General features: G+C 37.8%; 1 long non-coding RNA gene across 1 annotated transcript; it reads right to left on the bottom strand.

The window, feature by feature from the left end:
• Window positions 1–462: 462 nt before the first annotated feature.
• LOC103549150 (uncharacterized) lies at window positions 463–27924 on the bottom strand. The gene is made up of 6 exons (XR_011537132.1): window positions 27623–27924; window positions 20473–20584; window positions 7594–7825; window positions 5371–5582; window positions 3616–3835; window positions 463–2705 (listed from the first exon to the last, which is right to left on the bottom strand). It is a non-coding gene; the product is annotated as an uncharacterized lncRNA (long non-coding RNA).

The following is a 27924-nucleotide window of genomic DNA, read 5'->3' as shown; positions in this document are numbered from 1 at the left end:
CAGTGATGGTTCCACGTGACAAATATCATCTTTTCAAGGATTTTAAAGATCACAATCATCAACCAAGTTCAGTTTCCCGAGTTGATGTAATAAATCAAAACCTCCAGTGTATCTATGAGTTCCACTCTCTACAGACACACTAGGCTGATGGAAATAATAGTAATTCTCTTACACTTTTATGGTTCTTTAAAGTTTACAAGCACTTTTATCTATATTATTTTATCTGATAAGAGGTTCATTTCCTCATGGGTATAGACGGGAAGAGATGCAGAGCTCATGAAAGATTTTCCTCATGTTACTGATGTGTAAAAAACAAAAAGGAAAGAAATCACCTGAAATTTTTGTTTATCTTCAGTTGTGTATTTTTCTATGCCCTATTGCCTTTTATTTTTCCTTTCATATAAGCCTGAGTATAATACTTGTGGTGGAAAATTATTTGTTGTTAAAGAAATCAAAACAGAGTTTAAGCATGTATTTTTATTCCATATTTTGATTACTTTTTCTTCACACAATTCTATTCTGGTGTTTTGTTAGCTTTGCCCAGATGGCAAATGCACCATCAAGTTTATCCAGCCTGAATTAATTATCTTTTTATAGTAAAAGAAAATCCTCTCCTTTTGACAAGTAAGATGTTTGTGCTGTATTTATGAATAAATAAAGGCAGCTGTTATACACAGTATTATTAATAGCATTGCTTTAAGCATCTCAGATGAAAAGAAATCCGCTCTTTTCAATATAATGTAAGCTCTTGGTGTCCCAGAGTTTATTAAAGAGTGAAAACCACAGACCCGTTATCCACACTGCAACATCAAAGGAAAAATACTACGCTTTCTCTAGAAGAGGCATTCAAGTCAAAATTGCAGAAATAAGGCAGCACTCTTTCAAATGGTTATTGTCTTTACTGGCCATTTGGCCTTGATTTTGTGCTTCACAGGTTAAGAGTGTGGAGATCAGCAAAGCTACTCTCTGGAAACAGAAGTTAACAGGCAGCCAGACTTCATCCAAATGGCCACAATGATGCTATTCCCTGCTTTTCGGTTGAATGGCTTTTTGATGGGTGATACAGCAATTGTAGAAAGGATTTTTCCTTTGGTAAGAGAGAGTAGATTTGCAAAGCAGAGGAGCTCTTCCCTTTCACAGAGAGGTCTTCTGAACTCTGAGCCAGAAAATGTAAGATGAGGTATAACCCTTTGTCACCATGGTGAGGTCATTTCTCTTGGTGGCTTCAGACTTCCCCTGTTTGAAGGAACTTGGTTTCCCACGAGGTCACACTGTTTCTCAGCAGAGCCGGCTTGTCCCTAAGGATTCATTTCATTCCTCAGTCATCTTTATTTTATTTCTAACAGTGGACATAAAATGTGCTCAAAGGAATGAATATTTGCAAACAGTGGTATACTGAGGGCCAGCTGGGGAAGCCCCCCGTGTAAGCTTCAAGGGGGTCCATTGTCTGTAGGGAATTGAAAAACAGTAATAAAACTAACTGAAAGTCTGTCTGCCTTTATGATCACTAAGTGCCAGCGATTCTAAACAATGCCAGAGGTAAAACACTCTTTCCTGAAAACAATTTTTTTGGCAGTCTATGTTTCAAATAATTGCTCAGGTTACAGTTGTTTTGAATAATATACATCTAAGCTGCAACTTAGCAAATATTTGTCACTTATCCTTTAATAAACATTGTATTTTACATGGAAGTGAATTTGGAGACTTCTGTTACGTGGTTGGCCACCAACTCCGGTGAATTCAGTTGACGGTCACTTCTGAAAAAAGTTCACCCTTGTTCACACAGATTTCAGGCACAGTTGGTATTCTCACCACTCTGGTCCTGCATATTTCTTAAACAGATTAAAATAGGCAATGATTACACAGTGATTGCAAAGATTAAGAAACTGAATCTTACTTACCTCAATTTTGATTTGTGTTTAACATCTAAAAATGAAAAAGAGAACAAACTATGAAGTGTAATAGTTTAGCAAATTCAGACTTTAGTTCATTTATGAAATAGTTTACCGAATTTTATTAGTATCTTTAACTTTGAAATTTACTCTTTTTAAGTTGTTAATTGTTTGATTTAAAAGTAAAGAAAAAATGAAGAAAATAAATGTTTCATTGATGGTATGATTTAGTAGTTGTCTAAATCTATCATTTTCAGATGTTTCAGCTTTATTAAAATTTACTTATTACTAGTCAATTATTTACATAAAATTATTGTATGAGTTCGTTACTAAAGGACCAAAGTCTAAACTGTTGTGTAGATTTAGATCAGGTAAATAGTTCCCCCATAAACTTAGAGGAACTTAGAATTATTTATAGTATTTTTGTGAAACTAGAAACTGGTTCATAATTATTCTGAATTTTGCAAAGAAATTTACATGGGGAACCCATGCCAACACAAAATTATATTGACAGTGACTCCCCTTCTAGAGACACTGATAGTGAGGAAGAGAGAGGAAACGTTAGGAAAATTCAAAACGAACAAGATTTTTTTTGAATGGACAAAGAAAGACACTAGTAAAGTCCCAGTAAAACTACACCAAGGCGCTAGTAACGACCTTGGCAAGACCAAAACTTTATCAAAGAAGAGAGGACGGATGATCATCTATTTCGATATCACGACTTGTCCAAAACTGGATCCAGTTGACTTGAGAGTTATGTGGTTAGGAGAGAAGTAGATCTCTTCAGGATAAAAATAGCCCTTTCTCTAAAGCCTAAGGAAAGGGAGAAAAGGGCAAAGGAGGCAGTCAACACTCAATGACTTCATGGTTTTAGAAATATTTACCAAATGGTGAAAAAGGTTTGAGAACTGGGATAGTTTGTTCAAAATCAAAAAGTTATTTTCTTTTTGCTGCACATTTACAGTTAATAAGACAAAAGCTAGGACATCCAGCTTTATAAGTGACTAGTTATAAAATTATTGAAATAAAGTTTTTGAAAACATAGCTGAAATTATATCCGTAAGTCCCTAAGAATGAGGTATGTGTACATGATCTTATAGAAACATGCTTATCATTATGGAAGATCTTGGCACTGGGAGTGAAACTCCAAATAATTATTGGTAAAGTCAATTGGGAAGAAATTAATAAGGAGAGGAGATAAATGGAGACAAAATTACTAGGAAAATCTATTTTGCCCATATAAGTGGGTTAAAGAAAATGTTCTGCCAATTTCTGGGAAAGAGGTAAAGGCTCAACCTATATAATTATGCGCTGCTAATTGAAAGAGTAGACTTTTTTCTTTTGCCGTGATTTTTCACTTTTCAAACTGTATACCGTTTTGATTTCTCTGTTACCTTAACCAACTCTCACAGGCATTTTTAACTTGGAGTCTGCAGTTAACTAGGTCAACCATGTGTGGGTTTCAGGGGATGTCTAACGCTCAGGAAGTGAATGTAAGTGTGGACGTCAGTATGAATATATTGTTTTTCAGGAGAGGTCCATGGTGTTCATAGTTAATTTCTTAGAGTGTTCCATGAATCAAAAGGATTTAAGAATGCTTTTCTAAGAATCCTTTTTTCTTTCTTTTAAGTCAAAGTGTCAGGCAGTGCTGTATCTTATAAAACTTGCATTCATACTCTAATGTGCATCCCAGGACCTTGTTAAAATGCAGATTATGACTCACCTCCCAGGAGACGTGAGGCTGCTGGTCCATGAATCACACTTTGAACAACAAGAATATAAAATTCCTAAAGTTGACGTCAGAGAGTTTTTGCCTCTGAGCTGTTCCAGGGGACCACAGCCATTACTGAATGGGCACCACCCAGAGAGACGTGGAACCAGATATGGTCAGTCATCCGATCCTGGGCAAGTTGCTTAACCACTGTGAGCCCATTTTCTTGTCTCTGAGAGGAAATAACAATATTATCTGACTACTAGGATTGTTGTGAGTTCAATTAAAAGCTGAGAACAGTTCTTGGTACGTGACAGGTACTAAATAACTTTCTTTCTCACCTATCCCGTGAACACTTTGTGGTTCTAGTAAGATGATTACTTAGGAGTTATAATCGGCAAAACCAAGGATAGCCTCAGTTTAAAACAAGTACAGTACTATATATACCCAGAATTTGCTTGAAAAAATTCTCTTTACTTTAATACCTCGTAGTCTCAAGCAGAATTAGAGTTCTAGCCTTTAATACCCATCAAATTTCACCAGCAAACTGCCAAAACAAATTGTCTATTTGCTGTGTTTTTTGGCTTAGCAGCTGGTTGCCTGGGGAATGCTCCCTTTAAGCCAATTTGACCACTGCCCTCTCTCACCCCCGTTTCAATTTCAACACATAGTATTTACACCAGTTATATTGGTTAATTGTCACCTACTACAGTGAATACTGCAATATTTCCAAATTCTTATCCTCTCTCCCAACTCATTTTCAAGCTGTTCTATCTTCTAGATTTCACCTACCTCACTGTAACAAAAACTGCAATGTTTATCCTATTACTGCTACTGAATGTAATTACATTATTTATATTAATTATTGATTTGATGTATGAACTTGGTTACTCATTTTAGTTTTTCTCCTTCTCAGACTGTCAAGAATCAAATATGTCTAGGTTGCACTGCATCACAACTCCAGGTGTCAGGCACAGCCAGGGCTTTAATACTTTGGGCTAGGTCATGGTTATTCTTTCTTGTGGTTTACATCTCTGCCCTTGCCAGTGAATGATTTCACGCTCTCATCATTCAGCTACAAAGGCAGGGCAATTTGATCATCACTTTTTTTATTAGCAAAGTTTCGAGGTCATAATTAACATGGAACTTAAATTAATTTGACCTACTATCAAATCTTCATCATTGATAAAGTCCCTGAGCAGATGTTAGTAAACAAATGTGGTAGAAAACAGAGGTCCCACTCTATAATTTTTCAATTCTTGAAGTTGCTACTTGTAAGACAATATCACAGTATAAAAAATGGAGAGAAAGAAAGACTGTTGTTATTCTTTAAGACTATTAGGCTCAAGGTTACCAGCCAAGCATAGTTCTTGTTTAATTCTCCCGTTACCACCTAATCCTGTTTGCGTCAGGAACACCTTTAATAGAATGTCACTTCAAATCACTGAAATACAAAGACAGGCACTGTAATTTACATTAGCTACAAAATGAATACCCTTTCCATGGGGACTCTGGAGATAGCAAGTATATCAGTGACAATGCATGTTGCCTCTGAGATCTCCCTGGAAGCCACAGCCATTAGCTTGATGGATATCATCCAAAAAAAAGGCTCACTTCTTTTTTTTCTAGGACAAAGTTCAAAGCACTCTACTTCCCCTTTCTATAGGAAGTTCTGGGTGCTGATCCAGGAAAAAACAAAGATTTACGGTTTTTAGCACTGGTGTTGCGTTTCAGAGTCTCTGTCTAAAAAGGAAAGATTTGACTTACCTGCCCAATTCCTGGATATTTCTTCAATCCAGGATGCTTTGATATTCCCAAGGGCTTACAGCTTTCTTCAGTGAATAGTGTGACTCTGTGAGAGGAACACCCCATATGTTTGACTGCTCAGATGTAATTGAGGAAATCTGTGTTAATGTCTTTAGCACTGCACTAGTCCTAATATATATATGGTCGCCATGTTTGTGGGTGGCCATTAGCAGCTAGAGAAAAGAAAATGCAACAGAGTAAATTTCAGTAGAACCACAAAAAGACAACTTGAAGAATAAATCTCTAAGCATTAAACTCCTTATAGAAATATCATATGATTTTTCAGTAAATCAATTATTGCATTGATAAAGCAAGGATATGAATTGATGACTATGCCATTTGTTGACAAGGATGAACCTAAGGTTCTTAACCATATCTTGGGGCAGTGGAATATTCTTTGATTCTAGAAGTAACTGAAGTTTATGAAAATCATGTTAAGATGGTTAATAGAATTTGTTGCATGGCCAGCAAATTCCCATAGCAAATTTATCATCTTATAGGTAACACAACATTGGACATACTTTGCAAATACAAAACCACAACAGTATTTCCCGTTTGTCTCTATAATATATATATATACACTGCAGAACTTTGGATATCACAACTCTGAGTTTTCCACCTTTCAGAGCTAAATTGTCCACACCTCTAAATTGCCCAGACCTCTGCAAAAGGAGGCAGAGTCACACTTCTGTCTGTCTCTAACTCAATAGAGTACCAAATGGAAGTCGCCTATTAGATATATTCTTGGGAGTGTTATAGGAACTCAAGAGTCTTGAAGGGAGCCTGGTGGAGGTCAAAGCATGTCTCTCAAAGGAGGTAATACCAAAATTTACAGGATGAGTAGAAGTTTACAAAAGCAGGTGGGTGGAGAAGGACAATCCACTACCTTTGCCTTGACCTCAGGATTTTTTGCTGTTGCCACTTTGCCCCCATCATTTTCATCTCTCAGGACTCTTTCTCTGCCCTGTGACTGTCTCAATGTTCCTCACTCTTACAGAGAGTGAAAGAAGGCAAGCACCCAGTTCAGTGCACACATCTCTCATTCCAGGCTCATCCCGGAATAGTTTTTACAATCTTTTGACATTAAGTGCTGTACAGATTGTTCTCTGTTAGAACAGGGACAAAACTATTTTTTTTAATTTTTCTCCCCACCATCATATTTCCCAAAGGACTAATAATTTAATCTTTCCTGTACATCTGTTTTCCCAAATAACTTAAGAACAAACTTGTTGCCCTGGATGATCTCGCTTTATGTCCTAGCAGCCACATACAGGAAGATTAATCAAACCAAAATGATGATTGGTGTTGAAAAAAGAAGCCAAGGTCCCCAGAGAGACTGATTCTGAAAAATCTGCCAGGGAATTCTGGAGGCTGTTATATTCTGGGGAAAAATTATCAAGAGTGCATGACCCCTGGCTTTTCTGGTAGTCTTTGAGAGTAGTTTAAATTCTTTTGTATCCTTGATGTTCCAGACACTTCTGAGAGATTCTGGTGACTTTTTTGAGGTCACTTTATGGTTCCATAAAATTCTCAGCTTAGACTAGTGTTTCTTACGTCAATAGGATGGGCACTCTGTAGTCACAGGCCCTACCACACCTGCTTGGTTTTTACATCTGTGTAACTCCCTGGTCTCTGCACCCATTTGATTATACAACCTCTGAAAGACCATGACACTCACATTTTACATTAAGGGGTCATCTTAGACCCTGGACTCAGAGCACAAATCCTGGCTGCCAGTGTTATCGCCTCCAGAGAGGTTTCTGAGAAAGAGCCATGTACAAAAGAAGGCAGACAGGAACTCATATTAGCAGCTACCACTAGCTTGAGTTTTGGCACCTCCAAGCCTCAGAATGGAACCTTCACAAGCTGTTCTGGATGATGGCATTATGGTCCCTCTTGCCTTTGCCACTGTAAGCCCACTCCCTGAATCTCAATGCTCAGCACCAAGGTCAAGACAGTTAAAAAAGTCAGTGAGGAAAAACAAACAATAGAACATTTCCTTAATCCTTAGATAGTGGAGAGTTAGCCTGGCTACCCAGCCCAAGAGTACTTAGGGTTGTTTGTGTTGGCAAATCCACGAGAAGAAAATTCCTAGAGAAAAGGACAGTCAAAAAGACAATCACCCCACAACACACACACATACTGACTCAGACCTTAAATCCCTTCCCCATCACATAAACCTACCAGTCTTATTTAGCACAATAGTCCAACAGAACAGCTTTGAGCCTAACCATGCTGTCTTAGAGTTTACAGGATGTTTCTACGTGGCTGGAGAGAGGTGTTTAGAGTTCCATTTGCACAGTGGTGCTGGAAAGGATCTTCTTGGTTGGGAGTGATACTGCCTGAAAGTGGTAAAATGGAAAAGGAGCAGCCTTGAGCCCTCTTAGAGCACCTAGCAATGGGATCCATTGAAAAACTGTGGAAGAATTATAGAGATATGAATTACTGAGACGTGTTCAAAAAATTTTCTTAATTTTTCAAAGCAAATAAAAATTCCTCAGTCTGGATTCTGAAACGTTCCATTAAATGGGCCCACTTTACTTTTCCAACCTCATCTCTCTATTTCCCTAAAATTTCCCCCTCCCCTAACCTCATCAGTTGGGCCATCCTGGAATAATTAAATCCTTCCTTTCTGCAAATCCAAATCCCATATACTCTGTAAGGCTCAGGGTAAGCCACGCCTCCTCCAAAAATCTTTTCCCACAGCACCCTAGGGCATGCAGATCTGTCCCACTCTCCATAATCCTTGGTGAAAATCTATGCATCGTGCCACATTATCATATTATCTTGTGAGTGTAATCAAGTAATTTCAAGCAGGTATGATTTGTTTCCCAAAACAGGCATCAAGTTTGCAGCAAGCTTCTCTCAGGAGAAATCTTTTTCTTCTTTGCATCTTCAGGGCACTAGTAAATCATGCACTCATTCCACTTGGAAATGTGTGTGACTGGATGCATAGATGAATGAATCTGCAGATCTCCAAAATTAGTTCACCTAACAATGACAGTGAATCATGTAGGGTCAAAAAGGAAAAAGTCAAACCAGATGACATTTATTTTAGAAGAAAACTGTTTAAGAGAGGCCAATAACAATTCCTAATAGGAGGCACGAAATAAGTTTTTTGAGTCAATTATTGAGTTGTTGGGAAGCGGTTCCTGCATAAATGAATTGTTCCCCAATTCCTCACGCAGCTGTCCCTCTCATCGTAATTGACCCAATCAACTGTTCTTCTTTCACTAATTTTTTTCTTAAATGATGTGAGTCCTATATGTTTGCTTTGGGAAGACTAGATAATTCCAATTTTAGCAAATGAAAAATTAAAATCATACATAGTACTACCACTTAGGGATAATCACTGTGAACAGTTATTTTTAAAACATTCCATTTTTATAGATGTGCATTTCTCAAATATAAAAATAAGATTATATTGTATATAATATTTTATAATTTATTTTCACCTAATTTACTGTGAATCTCATTTTAGTGGCCATACAGCTTTCTATTGTATTAATGTAATATACTCTCTTAGTAAAGGCCTTTTTTTTCTATTGTTGGAATTGGTTACTTTACACTCTTTTAATTGTTATAAACTGTCTCTTCAACAAGTATCCTTGAGAGAAATCTTTTTGCATCCTTTCATTATTCCTTTAAGATATATACCTCTCAGTCAAAGGATGTGGATAAATTTAAGGATGCATCACTGCTGAATGGGACCCTTCTGCCCTTCTCCTCACGTTTCTGCTTCTGCCCATAAGAAAGACTGAACATACCCCAGCTCCCTCATTTAGGGAATGTTGGAGGAGTTACATCTGACCTTTCCACGTCCCATTCTCCACCCTCTTCCAGAAGGAAGAGTGGCTAATCTAATTGGTTAATGGGCTTTTTCCACTAATAGTTAGGTTCTTTAAATTAAAAGTCAGATTTGAGTGTATCGTGGCCTCCTGCCTTGTCTCACACTTGTCTGGCATCCAGTACTTTGGTCTGGGCCTGACCATCTATCTAACTCTCTTTGAACCAGTCATACTCTCAGATCTCTTTGTTCTGATTGTGACTGACTGAGTTGAAAATATAATTCTCTCTTGGCTCCAGGTTCTTATGGTTCGATGGGTAAGTTGGGTCAGGTTCAAAGGTTAGGGATTGGGAAATAAGTCTTACCTGAGACTCCTGGCCTAAGCTATGCTCTCAGTCTGATGCCACGTGCCAGTGTTTATGAGAGGAGGTTAGGGGGAGGGGTAATATTAAGCACTGGCCAATATAAAATAGATCAGCACTTTTCTTCCCATCATTTCTTTTGTGCATCCTCTCTCATTAGTACAACCTAGAGTAGAGAGTGAGTGAACACTGAAATAAAAAATCTATGTCTACTTCCTTCAAAAAGGTTTGTGGACATAAAAAGGACTCAGAGCATGTTATCAACTATGTTTGTCATGTTTTTGACAGGAAGGTTTTAATGTCCATGTAATTGCAGCCAAATTGATCAAATATTTTCTTCATAGTTCCAGCCATTGCTATCTTGCTTGGAAAGGCTTTCCAGTCCAAACTTAAGTCCATATATCTTTCTTCCAGGTAGGTTTTTGGTTTCATTTTGGTTTTGAAACAATTTGACCCTTTACTCTAAGTTAAATATTTCCCCAAAAGGTTAACCAGTTGCATTTTATTAAATGATTCTTTTTTTTTTTTAAAGATTGGCACCTGAGCTAACAAATGTTGCCAATCTTCTTTTTTTTTTCCTGCTTTTGCTCCCCAAATTCCTCCAGTAAATAGTTGTATATTTTAGTTGTGGGTCCTTCTAGTTGTGGCATGTGGGACACCACCTCAGCATGGCCTGATGAGCAGTGCCGTATCTGTGCCCAGGATCCGAACTGGCAAAACCCTGGGCCACCGAAGCAGAGCACACGAACTTAAACACTCAGCCACGGGGCCGGCCCCTAAATGATGATTCTTTTACATGTATACTTAGATCTCTTTCTAGAGTCTCTCTATTCTTTTTTCTTCTTATACCTGTTAATCTTGTTATTTGAGCAGACCAAGTACATCCTGTGCTGATATTAGTAATTCTAACAGGAAAAATAACATTGAAGATTACGTTTGGAAGAACATGTAAGAGAAAAGTTTTACCTTGCTCAGAGGGGTGAATTTAGGGTTTCTAACATCTTTTAAAAAGGCAGTGAGTAGAATATAACTGTATGGATAGAGTTAATATAACTGAAAAGAATTGTGTCTGCGATAAGAAGCTTTGGTCATCAATGGAACAAAAACAAAGGAGAGTCAAGCAAATGCAGGGAAAGCCCACATATCTGCTCCCTGGAAAAAGGACTCCTTGGCTCAAGATTTGAATTATTCATTACCAGAGATGGCTATATTCCTGTCACAGTGACACTTGTACCAGCCTCTCAGAGCCTGAACTTCACTAAACATTTGAACTTTACTTACTCCCTTTGCTCTGACTTGCTGCTCAAGGAGAGCAAATCTCTGAACAAAAGCTGGCTTCCTGTTGACTTGCCCACAGGAGAGGAGGTGCAGGCCTGAGGACGCATGTGTCTGGTCCCTTGGCAGTGAGACATTTCATTGTAAATTTTTAAATTGCCATCGTCTTGTGAGTTTCTTTATGTCGGCATCACTGAGATTTGGGTCTGCACATATAGAAGCAACACAAGAACTCTAAAATAGTTTTTCTCTGAGCAGAGCTAATAGGACTAATGTAAAATATCAGAATTTCAGCCTTGGTCTCAACTGAACTGAACAATCTAGATACCTAAATGCACACTTTCTCTATTTCCATAAATTAGAGTTCATTTTCATGTTTTTGCATTTTAAGTAGGAAGAGAACACTGTCCCTGGATCCCACTTAATAATGCCAAATGATTTTAAGGAAGATTTAAGATAAGCACTTATAGATACTAATTATCTACCCCAAGAAAGCATACTCAAGTTAAAAATGTATTAACTCCTCTTAGAAAGAAATTTCAAGGAAGTCTGTTTGGTTATGGCCACTTGCATTGCATCAACTCCAAGAGGTCCTCAAGTTTAGGCAAAAATTTGTGGCCTCCTCAAAGAAAGAAAAGTTGGCATCAATATGTAGAAGAATTCTATTTAATTTGTTTTTCAAATCCTGAAAAACAAACAAGTGGATCTGATTGCTTAGCAATTCTCTACCTATCAAGTAGGAGGCTATGAGAGAAAAAGGAAATTTCTTGCAAATCAGTTTTCTTCGCAAGACAATCTAGTAGGAAGTGATGACTCAGAAAGTCCTTGTCTTCTCTCAAATACTTGTCTTTCTGATTCAGTGCAAGTGGAAATGATTTTTTAAAGATTTTTTAAGTGGGTGAAGAAATAGGGTGTATTTCTTTTGGTCTTAAACTTTGAGGTGGGAGGTGGTGCTTTGTGACATGTTGGCAGTTCCAGAAGACATTGAACAGTCTCTAACTCGGTAATAAACTAGCTCACCTTAAACTATCCCACTTTCTCCTTCTTTTCTCATTCTCTCCAACGTGTTGAATTGCCTTCCCACTAAGTCAAAGGGGAATGGACTGTGCTCTCCGTCTGTGTGTGCCTTCTCAGCTAACGTGAGGACTTTTAGTTTTCCTCTAGTGCTGCCCTTAATGGTGTTTTTACCTGCACAAAATATTACATTAGAAAGAGGGGGCAATTTATTTGGAACTATCTGTTACTTGTGATTATATAAACTTAGGAGTTGGTATTACAAAATAAAGCACATCTCAGCCTGTTCATGAGATCTTTTTCCACGGTTGGTTTTCTTCTCCCCATATAAAGTGCAAAAATCTCACTAATATTCAAAATTGAGGAATTAGGTGTTGCCTTAAAATGTGTCAGGGAGAAAAGGTAACAGTACAGATGTGTCTATGGGGCTCACACATGACAGCTCTGTTCTATTAAATTTGTCTCATTTTTCAGTCAGAATAATCCATGTTTGTAATTTTGCACAAGCCAAATAGCATACGAAGTCTTAGGATTGAAACAAAAGCAGTCCCACGCCTCGTGGCTGAGTCCTGCTCCCAGGTGACATCCACTATCAATATTTTTAACACTTTCGCGTTTCTCTTCATATTTCTTTTTTTTTTTTTTTTGAGTTATGAAACTGATTTTTCTATATTTACCGTGAAAGTTTTAATTTCAGGGACTTTGATCCTTTGAGCACTTTCATTTCTTTTCTTTCTTTTTTCTCATTGTGATAAAATATACATAACATAAAATTTATTATTTTAACCATTTTTAACATGTACAACTCAGTGCAATGAAATACATTCACAATGCTGAAACCTATCACTGCTATTCATTTCCAGAACTCTCTTCACATTTCAAAATACTAAATTTATACTTTGTTTCTAAACAGAATAGAATTTTTAATCCTAGATGTTATCCATTGGCTTTCTTCTCTGGAAAAATGAGGATTTTGCACTTTCATTTACCCCTTTTCCCATCAACACGCTTCCTCTCAGAAACACCAAAATTTGGGGCTAAATTAATACGCAGGGTTTAATTATCATTATTAAGTAAATGCTGTTCACTAATGAGCCAATAGTGCAACCTATTCTGCTAAACAGCATGTTTGTTGCTTATTTTTAAGTGAATTAGCTCTAATAACATTGGTAACAGGAACGATGTTAGTACAACTCAGAAGTCATATGATATTTGTCACACTGTGTTAATATTTTGAGGCTATCAGGGAAAAAAATGCTCTCACAATTAAAACAAACCTAATTATTATACTTTACAAAACTGCTGAGAATCCTATAAAATACCTTCCTTCAGAGGAAGAAATTGCTGGTTTAGTGGCTGCAAGAACTACTACACTTTCCACAATTTTTAACAAAGTATGTTAAATATTTTGGAGGGTTAAGGTCAGGAGACATGTCCTTTGGTGTTGCAAAATTATTGATGGAGAAGGCTACCCCTCTACCATATTTTTGATTTTGCTGAGCTTGATCACTCACAAAATGAGAACAAGCCAGATAATCTAAAAAAAAAAAATTAGTCTTTGAAACCCAACAAAGACCTAAGGTTTCAAAGTAAAATAATGAATTAAAATATGAGAAGTGCCAAATTCTCCTAGGAGAGATGGAATCCATGGATATTTTTCTCCTTGGCAGAGCAACAAGGAGAAGAGGAAACTTCCATAAACATAGTAGGAAGACAAGTGAACTTTTAAGGACTTTTAAAGGCTGAGGGTAGGCTGGTATAAGAGGTTAGAAACCCTGATGGTACCGTACACAGGGGAATCTGCACGACTTGCCAACTCCTTAACACAGAGCTTCACTGAGTGCTCACTACAGAGATCAGTGGCAGGGGAGGAGACTGAGAGACCCTTCCGAGGTGCAAGTGCCCCAGCCTGCTGTAGTCTGAGGGCAGAGCAAAAGAACTGAGAGAAACTCTCCCACACTCCAGGCCTTATACTGAATAAGAAATGGCAGCAGTCTATGACTGGGGATGGGGCAAGACAGCTGAGAAAGACCCTTCTGAGATGCACACATATGGAGTCTGCCTAAATATGATGGCAGGAAGGAGATCTGAGAGGAAATTCACAGGAACTCTCAACCTTCCACCAAGTGCTATGTGATGGCAGTCACCCACTGCTGGAGGACCAAGAACTGAGAGACACTCCTCTCACAGTGCAGATGCACTATGATTAAGGAAGAAAACACCCCATCTAACACTGGAGACCAGGCAGTGGCTTCTACCACCTGAAAAGTCTGGAAACAGACGTGCATATATAAGACCAAATGGTTTCAAACTAAGATACCAAGAACTGGATATCCATACAGAAAAAAAGAATATTTCACACCATAAATGGAAAATAATTTGAAATGGAGTATAGACTTAGACCTAAAACTAGAAAACTTCTAGAAGATATCATAAGACAATTTTTACTCCTTGATTTAGGCAAAAGTTTCCTATAGCAGACTGAGAAAGCATCGACCATAAAAGAAAAATATTGATAAACTGTGCATCATAAAATCTAAAACTTCTGCTCAGGAAAATTCACCATTAAGAAAATAAATAGACAAGTCTTAGACTGGGGAAAGTATTCTTAACACAGATATCTGACAAAGGATTTTTTTTCCCGAAATACATAAGGAACTCTTACAACTTAAGAAGAAGAAGACAAAGAACTCAATGTGTAAAGGACTTGACAGGTACTTCATTAGAGAAGAGACACAAATGGCCAATAAGCATATGAAAATTTTCTCAAAATCATTAATTATTAGGGAAATGGAATTCAAAACTACAATGAGATTCTACTGCACATCAACTAGAATGGTTACAATGAAAAAGATGGATACCACCAAATGTTGGAGAGTATATAGAGCAACGAGGACTCTTGTTGATTGCTTCTGGGTGTGTTAAATAGTACAACAACTTTGAAAAACAGTTTGACAATGTCTTATGATGGTAAGCATGTACTTTTATATAATTCAGCAATTGCTCTCTTAGGTACAATACTTTTTATAACAGTTTTATTCATAATATCCCCAAACTGGAAACAGACTGGGGTGTCCACTAACAAAAGAATGAATTAACAAAAGGTGTATAGTCATACAATTAAATACTACTCAGTAATAAAAAGGAACAAATTGCTAAAACATTCAATAACATGGGTGAATCTTGAGATTCAGCATTACAAAATTCACCAAAACCATTATGCTAAATGAAAGAGAAAAGACCCAACAAAGTACGTCTTGTCAGATTCCATTTACATGAAGTTCTAGAACAGGCAGAACAAATCTATGGTATTTGCCTTGTTGGGGCTCTAACTGGGAAGGGCATGAGGGAAATTTCTGTGGTAATGAAAATATTCTGTGCCTCGATGGAGGTGTGGATTATACTAATGGATGCATTTGTCTAAATCTTTAACATGCACACTGAAGATTTTTATATTTCACTGTATGTAAATTATATTTAACAATACGTTTTTTAAAAAATTTTTCAATCTTGTTTTTATAACTAGACATGAACTGATTCATTTCTCCCTCTATGGGGTTAATACAGCCAGATTTGTGTTATCTATTAAAGGACTTTTAAAGAGTGTCTTTTTCCTTGTCAGACTTTTGGGATTTAAATAATTCATGTTCACAGATATGAACCCAACTTTAAATTGAACTAAGAACACTTAGTGAGCGAAGTTCTTTCACTAGCAGGTGTAAGGCATCTGTTCAGTGGGGAAGCGTCAGAGCGTTACAGGAAGCCTGACTAACGGATTCATTATCGCGTGGAGCATGATTTCACAGTGCTGCAAATGTGTTAAACATTTTAAGCCAGGGGATTTAATCCCTATTTTGCTGTGATGTCTTAAACAATGAGATATTCCAAAATATTTAGTCAACATGTACTTACTAAGAACTCACATGGGACATAGCCCTACCCTACCCAGAGCTGCTGTGCAAACACAGAGTACTGAGACTAATTTGTTAACAAACATTATCAATCTCATTTATCTAAATCAGTGTTGTCTTTGCAAGTCCTTGGACCTAGGTCCTCATTTAAATGAAATGCTTTTTGCTTAAAGACTTAAGAGCTCATTTTAAAAATCACAGGAAAAAATATTTATTACAGATTTTTAAAAATTGGCTTAATCATGTTCTTTATTCAAATAGTCCCACATTACATTTGATTATTATTTTTAAAAATTGTATTATCAAAAGATGGTGACTTGTTACCATTGAGATCATTTAAGAGCTCCATTTGTAGGTCCTGGTATTATTTCTAAGAACTGCATCTTTAATTTAGTTAAAAAATATTAAGGATTACTTTGAAGATAATTGGCACTGTGATGGTTGCTGGGAAGATAATATGAAAAATATGCAATTTCTACCTTTTCCTGCTCCAACCCCCAAGAGACGACTCAGAAACACCCCATGACAATACAACTTTATAACCTGTGCTAGAATTATGTGTGGGGACCTGGAATTGGCCACCCCAAGATATGTCTCTTTGGCATCAGGATTATTTGAGGCTGATTGCTTTTGATAAACTGGGACAGGGAAGGAGGAATGGAACTTGCCCTTTGTTAGGACACGTTTACATTTGTAAGGTAAATCTCTATCTGTAAAATGTGCCTCCCGCTCTGTACCAGGAAGAAGAAAGGAGATGATGACCTTCTCTCTAGAAAATCTTAGTCAATACCAAAGGCAAGGACTTAAAATCTGCATTTTATTGTGCTAGTCTGGTAACCTCCTGTAACTAACTTCCCTCCCCCTCCCAACGCTGGCATTTCTTAAGGATTAAGCATCTTTCCTTAGTCTAGGAACTGATTGCTGCGCTCACCTGTGACAGCCCAGCTCCAGACAATCGACTTGCCTCCTGCTAGCCCACTGAGATAGCAGACCATTACCTGCTGTGTCTATCAAGCGCTGTGTGACAGGGCAATCTTGTGACTATTGTGGGAGGGACATTTCAATCACATGTGAAACACCCTGTTTGGGGGTATATAACCACTATGTGCACCCCACTTCTTCAGTGCCCTTTCTTCCTTCGGGAAGAAAGGCCCCTGGCCATGGTTCCTCATAAAGCTTTGTTTAACTTTCTCTTGCTATTCTGTCTCACGTGAATTTAATTTGTTCTCCAGCCAGACGAACTCACATTTGGGGAGAGAAAATGTCCTCCTCCCCTACATATGTAAACGTTGCAATGTGGTCGGGGAGGAGTAAATAGCTTCATGTGGGATAGGCTTCACAGAGGCAGTAACAAAACAAGGACTGTGAGTTGGGTAGGCGAACAATGCAGGGAAAAGTATCCTCAATAGAAAGAACAGCATGTGCCATGGCATGAAGGCACAGAGCCAAGAAAGATTCCTTATATTTAGAAATTTAGAAATACTCCAATTTGTCTAAAGCACAGAGGCACAGAAAAGTAGTTAGGGCATCAGATGATGAAAATTTTCTTACAGGACAAGTTAGGAATTTCCGTTGTATCCTATATGAGAACAGGAAGCAAAGATTCTTAAGCAGGTAACAGATATGTCCATATTTGCATTTTAGAAAGATCTCCCTGCTTCCAGTGACCAAGATGGCCTTAAAGTTCCCTTCAGATTGTCTAAACATTAGGCGGATTTCTTCCTGTCTATAGGTCCCTGACCTCCCTTTTCTTAGAACATTTACTTTAGAAAACTTGTAATTGCAAATTCTCTTTCTGTCCCTTTCAAATGTATGTAAATTATCTTAAAAGCCTCTTGCCAGTTTTACAACCCAGGGAATGTCTTTCCCAAGGACCTGAGTGCCATGTCTTTGTAATGTAATCATCCAGGAAGACACCTCCTCTGTCTCCCAGGTGCCGTGGGATGTAGGAGCCTAACTTGCACGGGCTACTTGTTCCAAGTTGGAAAGCTACCTCCTTTCACAAAGACAGGAGAAAGTTTACTTTTCTTTTGGGTAAGAACAATAAGCAAACAGGAGTGTCAGGGTGGCATACAATTCCTCCCATCCTATCTCCTAAAAACTCTCCAGCCTTTGGTTTCACCAGAATTGAGTTCGGTCTGTCTTCCCTATTGCAGTAGTCTAGACTAAAATCTTCCTTGACTGTTTAACTTTGTCCGGTGCAATTGTTTACCTCAACTCCAGTTTGGACAAGAGTTTTATAGGTAATTGATGAGGGAGAGGGGGCCCTGGGTGCAGGTGATTAATTATGAATCTAGTACTGTAATGCAGGCAGAGCTATTGAGATTCCATTAAGAAATTAATAGAAGAGACAGAAATAAACATTTAGAAGGTGGAGTCTATAGGACCTGTTGACCATGGAATTTTAAAGATATGAATGGAGAATGAGTTTCAGAAGGTATCAATGGAGAATCAAACCTTTCGACTAGGTGAATGGTGCTAAAACTCACTGATAATTAGAATTAAAAAATTCATGTATGGAGGCTGGCCCATTGGCACAGCAGTTAAGTTCACACATTCAGCTTCTCAGTGGCCAGGGGTTCGCCGGTTTGGATCCCGGGTACAGACATGGCACCGCCTGGCAAAAGCCATGCTGTGGTAGGCATCCCACATATAGAGTGGAGGAAGATGGGCATGGATGCTAGCTCTGGGCCAGTCTTCCTCAGCAAAAAGAGGAGGACTGGCAGTAGTTAGCTCAGGGCTAATCTTCCTCAAAAAAAAAAAAAAATCATGTATGAAAATGAAACTGGGTGACTACTCTTTTCTCACTCCAACTTTCTGGACTGAGATTTGGAGGCCTGTACAAACAACATACCTCAGACAAAGTTCCCATACATGTATTAAAGTCATAGTCTATAGAGAAAAGAATGTGATTGTAGGTAATGTTGGCAGACCTCATCTTTGAAAAATGGAAATTCTCTCACATAGTCTTCCTTTCAGTGCTGACCATAAGTTCTTATAAATACGTTGCTGGTTGCTGAGGAGTATTAGAGGATGAGCATCTTGCGTCTGACCTCTACAGTGATGGAGCAGTCTCATCACTTCCATTATTTGATTAGATTTAACGCTGGAACCGAGTCCATTTGAGAGATATTGGCAAATAATAGCATTGAGCAGATTCAGATTTTCTGCATATTTTCAACTAGAACATAAAACTCTGTCTCAAGGGCCGTTCTCTACATTTCATCAACAGACGGTGTCACAGTCGATTGCTGTGCTCTTGTACCAGCATATAAAATCTAAAGCAGCTATCCAAGGGTGCATTAAATATAAAACACCTGAGTCATTCTGTCTCACATAGAGACATATGGGGATCTTTGCTTCTTAATAAAGAAAACAATGGGGGTGGAGGCAGTCACCACGGGATTAATCTGAATCACAAAGCTTCCAGACTCAGCACACAGCTTGAAATGTGCAATAGTTTTAGGCTGTTAACTTTCAAGTATAATGGAATTTTGGAGGGGGAGTATTCATTTCTCAAAATTTCCAGTAAACTCAATTCCTCATTGGCCTGAAAGACCCAGATGGGCTCCTGAGCTTAATATTAAAGCTTCTTTAGACAATACTTTATTGATCACGTTCAGTACACACTTCACTTCTCTGAATACGAATCTAAATTTTCTCCCAAATTTTAGCTATTCTCCCATCAAGAAAAATCCAGAATGAACATGCTTGATCTCATCTTCCCATTTGGAACTTCGAAGAGTCAGCTTATTGTGGATGAGGCCACTGGGCTCTATCATTGAACTTAACTGTACTTGGAAAGGGGAAAGAAATGCAAGAACAGAGATCAGATGCTTTGAAATTGGGACAATTCTTAAATTCCAGAAGTTCTGTCTTTGCCCTAGGGACAGCTGATCTGGTAGCATCATATTCTGTGGAACTGGACTTGAGCAGCTGCATGATGAGCTGTGCTGTTCCTACCTGGAAAAGTACACAGAAGAGAAAGAACACTTCTGCCCTATCAGATGTAAACTTAGGGAAGCTTATACTCTGTGATAATTCTGTGAATTTATGCAAGCTCAATATTAAACCCGTAGGTTAGAGAATGGAGCTGCTTTGACATGTTGACCCTGTCTCCCTTCTTCTCTTCCCCTGTCCCCTTCTTCCTCACTCTCTTCCTTCCTTCTATCATTTTTGTCTGTTCTTCCTTCTCTCCTTCCTTCTGAGTGGTTAGAGAGCACTAAGGTGCCCCACTGCTTTGTGATGCTGTTGGCAGATCATTGAAGCCTTACAATAGTTCCAAGCTAATGGTCTAAAAATTCCATTTCTCACTAAAACCAAGATAAAACTTTAAGGCTTCTAGTAGAAATCTATCTTTGAAGATCTAGACATAAATCACATTGATGGTTTTATTTACTACATTCAAGTTCTAAAGTATTGAGAAGTAGTTTATTTTCATGTCAGTAATTGTATAACCAGTGCCCTCTAGTGAAATAGAAAATTCTTATTCCTCCCCTTGCTGTTCAATATCATAATTCAAAAGAACAGAACTCTAAACGATTGGGCCTCAGGAACATAGTTAGGAAGAAAAAATGTGCAATATACATGGAGTATGGAAAATATTGGCTAAAATTGAAGTGGTCAGAAAACATCATTTAATTATGAGTTAGGACCTGACTTATAACAGACAGTTTTATTTTCCCTGAAGGCACATACCCCTCATTCTACATACCCATCAACCACTTGCATTTTCCAGGTCGTCCATGCCAGTCCTTGATGGCAGTACCAATATGGTTCAGTTCCATTTATGGGAATTCAGTGGATGGCAGCACAAGAGGCTCAAACTACAAAAAATGGAAGCAAGAGAACAAAACCCTGCAGATAATGAGCTTTCTAGTCATGATGCATTTTGTTGACCTAACAAATAGTTTCCTTTTATGTACCTAAGGTTTACTATCCAGTCACCAAAAGTCCTCTTCTCTCTCCACATCAGGTAGGTAAATGCCAAGGCTCCCTCTTGAAGTAGGACATATAAACCTTCAGTCTCTTGTGAATGACTTTAAGGGAGTGAAATGAATATTTTACAGCCTTCTTGGGCAAGTTAACTATCAGGAGAGCAAATTGATTGACTGAATAGTTGTTGGACTTCAGCAAAATACTAGGTCCATCTGCTTTGTGGTCAGACATTTCTGCTCTTGAATGGACGGTAAAATGACTTATACCTAAATTAATGTTATGATAAGATACTTTAACAGTTTACAGTATAAATTGATGACAAGTCAATCCTTAATCATGACATGTGTGTATAAGAAGTTTAAAAATAGCAAAGCATCTTCTTTCAGGGATTTTTGTTTTTCTAAAGTAACAAAAGCTCCAATAAATTATGAATCTGAAGAAGAGAAATAATGTTCATAATTATTCATTTTTATTCACATTTGGTTCCATTCATATATGTGTAAGTCATATTGTTCTGAGAAGATTGACATAAAGAGAGATAATATGCTGATCAGTAGTTCCATAATAGTATTTGTGTGTTTGAATTCCCCCAAAGCGATAAATGTTTCATTTGTATGAAAAATATGCTATGTTAAAAAAAATTGACTTTCAAATGTAGATAGTCCAATCATTACTGAAAGCTTCAAAGGACTTTTATGATACTCTTATACCACCAATGTAGATTTTATAATTATTACTATGCGTAGGGAATGCAATATTTTCTGTTTAAAAATGTGTGTTTTAATTAAATGTGTATTTTAAGGTCATGTTCTAATATTGTTGAGATTTTATAATTCCAAAGTCTTTAAGAAGGTATTCTAGGTCAAAAAGGAGATTAAGACAGAAGTGAAAGAGGAGAAATTACAATAGATACCATGGAAATACAAAGGATTATAGGAAAATTCTATAGAGAAAAGGTAAACACCAACAAATTAGATAACCAAAAGAAATGGATAAATTCTTAGAATCATATAACCTTTCAAAACTGAATCAAGAAGAAATAGAAAATCTGAATAGACTGATCACTAATAAGGAGATTGAAACAGTAATCAAAAAGCTCCCCAAAAACAAAAGTCCAGGCTAGAGTACACTGGTGAATTTGACCAAACATTCAAAGAAGATTTAATAGCTATCCTTCTTAAACTCTTCCAAAAAAACTGAAGAGGAGAGGACGTTTCGTAACTCATTTTATGAAGCCAACATTATCCTAATATCAAAACCATACAAGGAGAACACACACACAAAAAATTACAGGCCAGTACCTCTGATGAACACAGATACAAAAATCCTCAACAAAATATTAGCAAACTGAATCCAATAACACATTAAAAGGATCATACGCCACAACCAAATGGGATTTATTCTGGGGATGTAAGGATGGTTCAACATCTGCAAATCGATCAGCATGATACAGACTCAGATATGACAATACTGCCTTTGAGGAAGAGGGTTGACTTTCTGGAAATAAAGCCACTTGGAAATATGGGCCTGGTACCTTGTTTACACTACATTAACAAAATGAAGAATAAAAATTATATGACCATCTCAATAGATGCAAAAAAAGCATTTTACAAGATTCAGCTTCCACTTACGATAAAAACTCTCATAAAATGGATATAAAAGGAAAGTGCCTCAACAAAATAAGGCAGGATTGTCATATCCGAGTCTGTAAGTTTCTCTCAAATATGACATTCCAGTCAAAGCTTTTGGTAAGATAACCAATGTTTCCTGTTATAAGGAGAGCAGATTCTTATTGAACTTATGCAAATAACTATATTGCCATGAAATAACCATACTCACTCACGTACTAGGTTTCCAAATTCTGGAGGGATCAGGTAGGGAGAAAAAGATAAATGTTTCAGTTCTGCTCATGAAGGTATAATTTCACCAAATTGCTATAATAAGTCATAGTTAGCACAAGAGAAAAGAGAAAAAGATTTCCTTAAATCTGAGAAAACAAAGAAAAACATCCAAAAAATCAACAATATTTCAAATAAAAGTCATAAAAAATTATAATCAGTCTCATAAGTTCACACAGTCCTGTATAATCAGTTCTTGATCTTGATCTTCTGTTAGAAGTTTTATGAGGTCATCAGTTTCTCCATTAGATTTCTGTAATTTCTTACCCAGTTCAGTTTTATGATCTGAAAGTTTACCAGAAACCTGTATTCCAGAGTAAGTGTCAGACTCCTTTCCATGAATCCCTCTGAAGATAAGACATATTTGCAAAAGCAAAAAGCATCAGAGTAAAACATCTGACTGTAAATAACAAAAGACTTAAAAATGACAGTTGACAGAGAAACTTGGTTATTTTTGGATATACAACACCTTAAAATAATAATTAGAATTATGGCTGACAACCAGGACAGATCAGAATTTTAGGAATGTTATATAATTTTAAAACATTTATATCAGTAACATTTACCCACATAATACTACCCAAGAAAGATTATCATCACTTATCTGACAATACTTCTCATGTAATTTAACATACCAAATAAGCCTCATTAGTCTAGAATTTTCCACCTTATAGGAAGAGAGAGCAAATTTCTCTGTGAAGTCCCAGGCACCCTCTGAAAATCCCCAGAGTAATCCTACTCCTTCGTCCAGGACAAAAGAAAGTCTTTATTCAGGATTTGAATATTTTTGAGGAAGAAGCTTGTCAAAAATATCAAAAGGTTTTAAACACTTGTTCAGATAGGAAACAACGCTCACTGTGAAACAGTGCTCAGGTATATACTCAAAATGACAACAGAAATAGTCAAGGGTAAATAGTTAAAACAGTCAAAATCTTGAGACCGCTTCCTTTCTGAACATAAGAAATTATTTTAACAAACCAGATTCTGTCTTTTAGGTAGACTTAGAGCAGGCCAAAAGTTCAAGAAAATTATTCTTTTGAGAAAGAAAAAGAAATTCTAATTTTTGTACCAGTTTACTTTTTCGTATTAAAACCCATTTATTTAATTAGGTTCATTTTAATCTTAGCCAGCTTGATCATGTACAAACGTCTTTTCAGAATTTCTTTCACAAACCTTCTATAACTTTCTTCTGCATTCAGAATTTATTCCATGCTTTCCTTTTTTCCTTTCTAGTACTTTAGGACAAATTTATCTTTCTTACCCCAACAAACAAAAATACTTCCTTTCTTTATACCTTCTTTACTGAAAACATATATTTTACTTTCCTTGAATACAGAGCTGTTTTCCTTATTAATTTCCAGTAGCTTTAATTACATATGTTAAATAGAACTTTAACCCTTACAGACCCTAGTAAAAACTAAAAACTAAGCAATTATGAGCTGTCTTTTATATCAACATTCCAAACACTTTTCCTAATTTCTAGAAACATGCCACTCCACAATAAAAAACAAGGCATACTTTCTAATAGGCCCAAACACTTTTAGCCTCTTTGCAATAAGAAGCCAAAAGTAGATAAACTTACATTTGATAATTAATGTCTAATATCTTATTTGGAAATGATCTAGGTAATCAATGAATTTCATCATTCATTTAAATTAACCTAGCAAAACTTCACAGTTTCATTACCAAAAAGATTTTGGAAGTTAAGTATACATGTCATAAGACGTAATTATTTTTAAAAGTTTACCCAATACTTTTAGCTTTTTCACATGTATTTTGTTTACTCATTCCCAATACTTATTTAGATTGCCTATAAAACTTCATGAGACATTAGACAAAATTAGCTATCATTTAAAGTTATTATGCTGACAAATTTGTAACAGGGATAGCATGAGTTTTTTTCTTCTTTTTAAACTAGTAAACCCAGGCTGGATGTTTGCATCATATCCAAATACTGCCAACTGTTCAGGACATGCCTTTTCAATCAAACCAACAAACTTAAACTTTCATTAACCAAAGATTAATCTATATCATCTTAACTTAAAAGACATTGGGTTAATTTCTATTACATTTAGAATTTATGTAAGCACTTACTTTAAGCCAATTAAACAGAGCTCTTAGTTTTGGCCATACCATCCAGGGGTAAACATATCACACACATCTAAGATACATATAGACACACATGCACAGAGCCTTCACACCTATTGTTTTAAAAATGACTGCCATGAATCAGGTACAATAATATAAAGCTCCCTAGTTATAAATCCAAATTTTGTTTTGAGCCTTTTTACTAATATTTGTGGAGAAGACACTCAAGATGCTAGATTTTTTTTCTTTTTGGCAATGGCACGTTTATGGTCTCCCCTCCCTCCCCCCCTTTTTTTTTTTTTTGGTCCTGGGAATTAACGTCATCACAACAGCACAGAGAAACCACTCAAGCTGTTTTTTTTTTTTTTTTTAGATGGAGTTTCTGGGACATAAACCATCCAGTTGAAGGCGTTTCCAACTAGTTAAAATGCACCCAGGGGGTGAGTCTCTGGGGATGCTTGAGGCATTCCCCATGACAGTAAAGCTGGTGTCTAACTGACAGTGGCCAGAGAAAGTGTGCAAATGTGCCTGACTGCAGGCATCAACATAGTTATAAGATCTAGTTAAGTCCCACTTAACCTGGGCACTTAGTCCCTGAGCCAGCACAAGGCAAGGCAGGGAGGCAGGAATCAAAGGCCTGGAGCTGGCTGGGGACTGAGACTCCCTTTGCCTGGGGTTGAGAGTTAAGTACAGAAGGTCCAGGTTCTGCTCAGGTCCAGCCTGAACTTAACTTCAACTTGGTGACAAGAGAGGAGGTGACAGACTGAAAGGAAAAGAGATCATCCCTCGCTCTCATGGCCTCTTCCCCAAGGGTTATCGAGATAAGGGTCACACAACAGTTTCCGTGCCGGGGCACACAACACTGGCAGGACAGTTCACAGAATAAATCACAGGTCTCCTATCTTCATAACTGACTCAGTAGGCATCTAAAATGCTTAACGAGTCAAATGCCAAGAGAGGGCACCCCACTTGGTTGCCAGGGTGATCAGGCCCAGAAACCAGAGAAGGGGGCTCCCAGGGGTGGAGCCTTTGACACTTTAAAAATTTCTTTCTCAACATTTTCTCAGTTGCAAAGCTCAAAAGGAGCCCAAAATGGCCACTGTAACTTTTTTTAAGAGACATGAAAGAAAAAAGTCCATTACTTTGAAAATCTCCCCTGAACCTAGGGCAGCATCCTACCTGTTCTGCCTGTGGGGTCCCTATAGCAAGGATGGGGGTGTCCCCGTGCATTGCATCCCTTGTATACCTTCCCTATTATGCCTGGAAGTCATAGGTGCCTGGTGAATTGTCCCAAAGGTGAAAGAATAGACAAAAACAGTGAAGAATTTTCTGCTGGTCTGGCGGACATTCTACCCAATTGCATCCTGGAGACATTCTCCCAAGAAGGGGTTCCCACACTCAATCAAAGGTTAGAGTTTGGTACTTTCCTTGAACCAGAATCCCAGTTGGGACTTTCCCGTGGTTTGGAATGTGGTCAGGAGCCATAGGGAGGGATTCCAATCCAGCCTTAGGAAAAGAAATCTGTCACGGGAGTCTTAGAGATTGGCGACCATCCTAATGACTTAAGTCATTGACCTGCACCCATGTAAAATTTATAATTAGAGACAGGATTAGGAAATAATGGATTAATTTGTTCTCCATCACCCTCAGGCTTAAGGTACTGATTCTCTTCAGGCTGAATGCCACAATTTGCCTCATAGAGTAGCCATGGGCAGCAAACGTGGATTCATACAGCTGTCCAAGAAAGTTCCCGATGGAGAAGTGAATTTAGATCCCTCCTTGAAAAAGAGGAAGGCACAAGGAAGACTAGAACTTCAGCTCACAAGCTGGTGAAGCAAGCTGGCTCAGTGAGCCAAGGAGTTAAAAGAAACATTTCTTGGACTCTCAAGGTCTGGTAGTAGTACTCCTTTATTCAAATAGCATGGGGACAGGGCCCATGGGCAGTGAAGAGCTGCAGCATGGGGGCAGGACCCATGGCCAGGACTTAACAGGTCTTGGTCTTATACTATCGGATAGGGAAGTATTCCCAGCCAGACATTTTAAAACATACTCAGGCAAAGTTGATATAACCTCTTTATAAAGAAAATCAGCTCAAGCATTCCAACCTTTACAATCTTACCAACACTTAGACTTTTATATTTCGTCAATTCAATTGTAACCTGAGTCAGGGTTTTAATCGTAGTCATCATTTTCTTGTGTTTCCTTTTTAATTTGGCCTTTTCATAGGTACCAATAAAAATTACGATGAGAGCTCTCACAATATTTTTTCCCCCAATTTAGAAGTTTTCCTAATTTAAACGATCCATCGTCTGGCCACAATGAAGAGTAGGATCGTAACAGCGACTCAACCAAAAGCTTAACCAAGGACGCAAAGAGGCGTCCCCAAAAGAGATCCAGAAAGTTCACTCCCAAAAATAGTCTAAGAAAGTAAAGGACTTCATTGCACAGCAAGCAACAAAGTTTGAGACAACAAAGGCCCCTTATGAAAGCAATTGTGACCTCTTATGACAAACTCCCCTGAGAGCTAACACAGGTGGACAAAGAGTGTGTGTCCCAGAACCCCAGTCTACTTGACTGGCCACCAAGATGCATGCCAGTACATGCATCCTCCGATGGCAGAGACCAGATAGGTCGCAAAACCAAGCTCTCAAGACATAGAACAAGATAAAAGGCCTGGACAACAGGCTTATAGAGATGCCTGTGTCTTATGACAAACAACAAAAAGACAGAGACAAGGAAAAGTACTATCTCTGGGAGGAAAAGGATCTACAACCAGTGAGTACTCAATCAAATCCTAGAGTTGCTGAATCCAAGAAGCTAGCCTCACCAACATTTTCTTCTGCTAATCTAAAATTAGAAGAGCAAAAAAACTCACCACTCTTGCTTCCATTGGACCCTGCAGGCAGAGATCTGGGAGACTGATGTGGCAAGAACTCTTACCTCTTGCTGACTCTCTTCAGGGGTCTGGGATCTCTTGGCTGCAGCAGTCCAGGAGCAAGCAGTGCCCAGCCAGTGAAATTTTATCCTGCCCAAGTCGCCAAACTGTAAGGGAGGAAGACATTTCCTCTACCCACTGTGTGTTCTTCTGGCCGGAGAATGAATTTAATTCACATGAGACAGAATGACAGGAGAAAATTAAACAAAGCTTTATAACATGCATACATGGGAGAGGCTCAGGCAACCTGAGCAACTTGCCAAAATGGCTGAAGCCCCCACCTTAAATATCATCTTCAGCTAAAGAC

Source organism: Equus przewalskii, chromosome 2, assembly GCF_037783145.1.
Source record: "Equus przewalskii isolate Varuska chromosome 2, EquPr2, whole genome shotgun sequence".
NCBI lineage: Eukaryota > Metazoa > Chordata > Mammalia > Perissodactyla > Equidae > Equus > Equus przewalskii.
The sequence above is the reverse complement of the archived record's forward strand: the minus strand, read 5'-3'. Positions and strand labels throughout refer to the sequence as shown.